Genomic DNA, 5,815 nt, shown 5'->3' with positions numbered 1-5,815 from the left:
TGAACTCTATATATATAATTAAATGAACTATATATTTGTAATTGTGGAATAAATTAAGGAACCAAACAAGTCTTCTACATGAATGTATTTTTGCATTGTAGAAAGTCAAAGTGTAGAATAGAAAACTCCATTGGAGTGAACACTACTACAATCTAGCGATTTACCTGCGGAATTTTCTGCGGAAAATAATCCGCAGCAACACTTGCAGATTTTCCTGCTGTTTACGTCTATATGAGGACATTTCTAACGGATCCTTTCACCGCAAGAAAATCCGCAGGTAAAGCTCACTTTTCCTGAGGCTTTTGTTGCGGTTTGTTCTGGTCCCTTTTCCTGCGAATTTTCCTATGGAATTGTTTTATTTTAAATTTTTTTATTGTTAACTTTTTTATTCGCTTTTCCTGCGAATATTCCTGCGGCATTTTTTTTTTATTTCTTCATGATACACTTACTTTTGGCCAATCACCACTCATTCATTCAATCATCCGTGACCCTGAAACACAAAAATCGAATTTCAGTTTCAATCTTCAACAACTACAAACCGAAACCATGTCGAATCTCTACACTCTTTCTTCCAATCAAACGACGGAGACTCTTCTCTTCTCCTCCCGGATCCGCCGTCGCCCGTCTCCGATTCACCGTCCTCAGTCGCTATGTCGCCATGCAATGAGGTATCTTCTCCGTTCATTTCTCTTATTCGATTGCGTCGTTCGTGATTTTGATGAATTTTGATTTTATGAGTTTTAGATTTTAGATTTTCGACTGCGTCGTTCGTGACTTTGTTAATGATATTTTTTAAACCTTTTGTTCCATGGACTGTTAATAAATCTAATGTTAAAGTGCAGTGCAATCATAAGAATGAATATATCAATATTAGGGCTGCTATGATGTGTATGAACTCATCATTTTGAAATTGTATCCGTTTAACAAATATCGTACATTACAAGTGTATGTAGAACAGAAAGTGAGAAGAACTCAAAACATCTACAAACTAGAATTCTTAGCATAGTTTACATAATTTTAGGTTTTCTTAACAGAATATTTGTTAATTAACATGGCCCTGATATTGTTAGTGCAGAATTGAAGATTTCTTCCTTCCATCTATTAATTGTATCGGTTTGAGAAGCTAAAAGAGAGAAAGCAGTGTGAGGACATGTACATGATTGATGCTTTGTACTCAACTCAAATTGCTGATACAGTGCATGAGGTAATAAAGTCTACTCCTCTTATTAACAAGTTACTGGTATCATGTATGTATAAACATGAGTGGTGAGGCTTGCTTGAAATTAAGTGGACTACATGGGTCAGTTCTTTGAATGTCCATATTTTTTCTCTCTATTTTACCTATGGTATTTTAAGACACCTAATATAGTATTGTGCATGTTGAACCCTTCATATAATTTGATACTAGTTTCTTGGATATGTTTTTTTCATCGCAAATGTGTACCTTACATTTTGAAGGCATAAGCTGATTTGAGATAAATCAGACCCGTCTTTTATCCTATTGTGAAGGAACATATTTCTTAAATCATATTGTGAAGTTTCTCACACATTGCTTATGAAATGTTACAAGTAAATTAAACTTGCGTTATTGCTGAATAGGCAAGAACCAATTTCCAGACCTATATGTCATCATTTGCTTATTTGATTGTTTTTCTTCATTTGTATTCCTTATTTTTTTAATTATTAGGTGCAAGGGAGTTGATTCTACAACAGCAACTAAAGCACGTGTAATATTGAAGTTCAAGCAACGGTTGAGGTAAAGGGCTTCTGAATGTTAGCGACTGACTCACGGTGGTGGGAGAGAGCTTGAAGCGGTAACACAATCAGCTTTTTGGTATATTGCTACTGCGATTTTTTTGAAGCTTTGTGGTTCTGATAATGTTACAGTATTTGTGCTTTAGTGTTTACTATGGTTGTCTTGAATCTTGTGATTGACTTTTGATTTCATGTGTCACACAGCCATGTTGCCAGATGAAATGGGCCTTGGCAAAACAGTTCAGGTGTGTTCTTTTTTTTCTGTTCATTTCGCTAATTTTGTTTGTAAGATTTGACATTTTATAGTAAGATATGTCATATGTTTTTGTTTTTAGGCAATCTATTACAATCTGCTGCTAAAGAATGACATATTGTAAGCACTCTTCGAGTGAGTGTATACTCCTTAGAGGGAAGAGAGTTTCATGGAGGGGAAGAGAGAGTTTCATGGAGGAGAAGAGAGTTTTCTTATCAAAAATAGCTTTAGGTGGAAAAATCTGATGTTTGTTGCTCGAAATGCTCACCAACGCTTGATGCTTACAGGGACGCCTCTTCAAAATGACCTACATGTATCTATAACTTAATGTTGTGTGGCTGTTTCAAGTTACCAAACAAATCACTGGAATATTTTTTTCTGATACAAAATATCTATATGTTGTGGCTGGGGAATATTACTATGTTATATGCCAAGTTCATGTTTTGCAAATTCAATTCGTTGCTGAAGCCTGATAAAACAACATACCTTCTACTCTGCTAAGCCTTAAATCTCTCATATTTCATAGTGGCATAGTGACTTTCCGCTTAAATGTTAAGTGTCAGAATTGTTTGATACTTCCTTTTTATAGTTGGGCGTATCCATGTTTCATTTTGATTCTCAAGCGGTTAATATTAACAGAGACTGACATTATGAATTTATGATAGCAATTTTGAATCTGTAAGCCACTAAGGTGGTGTTAGTGTAAACATTCTATTGAAATTTCAGTGTTTTTGAAGTTTGTGCCTATGATAATGACAAGGTTTTATAGTACAAGTAGTTTGTTATGTGTTTGCTCCCACAGACTTTGATTTGTCCTAGTTGATAAAATCCTACTGTAAAGTCAATTAAAAGGTTTTTAATAAATAATTTATATTATATTTTCATTGTTCTGCAATGCAATGAAATGCTCAACTTTTTTTAAAATATAAATCCATTTCCTGCGGATTTACCTGGGGAACACTGGTTCCTGCGGATTTTCCTGTGCCGTTTGCTGCGGAAGTACCTGCCGATATGTTCCAGAAAACATACAAACGGGCAGGTTATCTCTAGAATAACTGCCCAAATTTTCCTGCGGAATTTCCTTGGAAAATATCCGTAGGAAAGTTTCCTGCGGTTTCCAAAATCCTAAGGAAACAATTACCCACGAAGGTTATACCTGGGAACCTAAATCATTGGCAAAATCTGCAGGAAACAGATTTCCTGCGAAAATTTCACCCAAATCCGCAGGTAATTCCGTAGGAAAATAGAGAGTTTCTAGTAGTGGAATACCGAGAGAAATGAATCTAGAGGAAAGTTTGATTCTATTGAATGAATTAAAGTATAGTACATAATACACATTTATAGATAAGTTACTCTAACTAACTTTCTGAGAGCAGCGTGTAATGACAAAATAACTCTTCTAACTAACTGCGATCAACTCCATTGGTGAAAACAATGCTCAAACTGAAAATTCATATTATATTTATTGGTGTCGCCAAGACAACGATATCACTTTCGCTATCATGATCTCATGTGGTCCAGAAGCACTAGTTGTTATCGCATCTGCAACCTCATCTGCCGATGTCTGGAGTAAACTCCAAAAGGCCTACTTAAATCGTTCTCGTGCCAGAATTATATCATATCACTCAAAAGCGCCTTGCAACCATCTCCAAAGGATCGTCTTTTGTTCACTATTGATGATCTTGATCTCGTTATTGCCGTTGTCAATGGTCTTGGACCTAACTTCTGTGAATTCATCACTTCCATTCGCATGAGAGACACACCTCTCCAATTTGATGAATTATTTGATAAAATTGGTAAACTTTGAAATTTACCTTCAGCGTGATGAACAACACGTTGTCTTTGTTGCTCCTGTCACTGCAAATATGGCTCATCGTATCATTGGTCACTCTAATCGTTCCAACCAGCCGCAAGCTCAATCTCGCAAACCCTCTTCATCCGCATCAGACTCTACTCGACCGATCTCAATATTTCAATACCACGACAAGCGTGGCCATACTGCAAAGACTTGCTACTAGATTAATGGCTATCCTACATTTTTTGCAAAACCTCATGCTCATCTTATGGAGAAACAGAATCATCATAACTCGTCTTGGCTGCTAGATTCTGGTGCTTCCCACCATGTTAAAAATGATCTTGCCAATCTCACCTTTGCAAAAGAGGTAACTGAACCTGATCAACTCTTTGTAGCTGATGGTAAACCTCTCTTTATTCTGCACAATGGTAAGGCTACTATCACAACATCATCAAAACCACTTGCTTTATCTGATGTCTTGCATGTTCCAAATATTTCTCAAAATCTTATTTCGGTTTCACAATTATGTAAAGTTAATGATGTTTCAATTAAATATTTTCCATGGCACTTTGAAATTAAGGATTCGAAGACTGGGAGGATACTGCATTAAGTAAGAGTCCTTTAGACATGATCTTCTCTGATGTATGGCCCCTGCTCCTTTCCTTTCAATTAATGGATTTTCTTATTATGTTATTTTTATTGATCACTATTCTAAATATGTATGGTTGTACTTGTATCCAATGAAACGAAAATACGCTGTTTCGTATATTTTTCTGACTTTTAAAACTCTTGTTGAAAACAAGTTAAACTCAAAAATAAAAACACTTTATTCTAATAATGAAGGAGAATATATTAAACTTCGTTCCTATGATCTCCAAGAACTGCTCGATGCTCATAACACAATGGTCTCTCTGAGCGTTTTAGTCAAAACTGCTCGATGCTCACTTCACCATACCACAATACTTCCCAAGTTTTTAAAGATACATTTGACCATCTCTCTCACTTTTGTTTTTTTAATTAATAATGTTAGTATTTTGTTTTGTACTAGAAGCTTGTTTTTCAAGTTAGTATTTTGTTTCGTACTAGAAGCTTGTTTTACGCCTAAATGCGAAAAATGCAGAAAGCATGAATCAAACCTACCTTTTTAACAATTGACTCAACTCAACCACTACACCATTCCACTGTTTTTCTAACTATATTGCATAGTACTTTTGTTTTTCTTACTTTTCTCATTTTGTGTCTGTATATTTTGTTTTCAATGGTTTTTCTTTTGTTTAGAGATCATGACCATTTTAACCATCTAAATTAGCACACCAATTTTATTTTTTTTTTGTGAAATACACATGTTCACATGAAATCTTTAAATAAGTCTGAAATATAACCCACACGATATCCTTATTATTTCAATTAGTATACTTGAAATCTTCAAATGAGTCTAATATTCACTCACACAATATTATAAAACCTACCATACACCAACGTCCATATTCTCTACGTAACTCCCATTTTGGAATCATATTGGACTTCCTTGCTATATGGCGCGACATCTCTTACACCATACGGTACTTGCCCATAGTCTTGCCTTAGGATATTCAATTTTATCTTAGATTCACTCATGGGCGGATTTACCACCCAGCTAGCCTAGGTACACGCCCGGGCTCAGCCCATACTTTCTTTGTACCGTTACAAGAAATTTACAAGAAATTTGATTTTAGTGACAGCCAAAATCCGTCGCTATAGGACAAATTTCCGTAGCTAAATATGTCTGTCATTGCCAAATGGTTGTCATTGCATGTTTTCCACCTTTACGACAAAAGTAGGTAACTCTAAGGAGACAATTTTAAAAACATTATGGACTTCTGTTTACGGTTGCGGCTGTCACTAAAAGTTATCATTGTTTTATTTTATTTTTTATATTTTCTATTCTAGTATAAATTCTAAAAATGAATAATTCATAAAATTACCACTAAAATTAGTTTAATCACTATAATAAAATATTATAATCAATATCA

The 5,815-nt window shown here is 34.9% G+C and overlaps 1 long non-coding RNA gene across 1 annotated transcript; it reads left to right on the top strand.

The window, feature by feature from the left end:
• Positions 1-1,035: 1,035 nt before the first annotated feature.
• LOC146913299 (uncharacterized) lies at positions 1,036-2,458 on the top strand. The gene is made up of 4 exons (XR_015015538.1): positions 1,036-1,204; positions 1,688-1,834; positions 1,960-2,000; positions 2,091-2,458. It is a non-coding gene; the product is annotated as an uncharacterized LOC146913299 (long non-coding RNA).
• Positions 2,459-5,815: the final 3,357 nt, after the last annotated feature.

The sequence above is a fragment of the Medicago sativa genome, chromosome 6, assembly GCF_051527215.1.
Source record: "Medicago sativa cultivar Bolivia chromosome 6, Bolivia_mono, whole genome shotgun sequence".
NCBI classification, from domain to species: Eukaryota; Viridiplantae; Streptophyta; class Magnoliopsida; order Fabales; family Fabaceae; genus Medicago; species Medicago sativa.
Note: the sequence above shows the minus strand (reverse complement) of the source record. Positions and strands in the feature narration are given on the sequence as shown.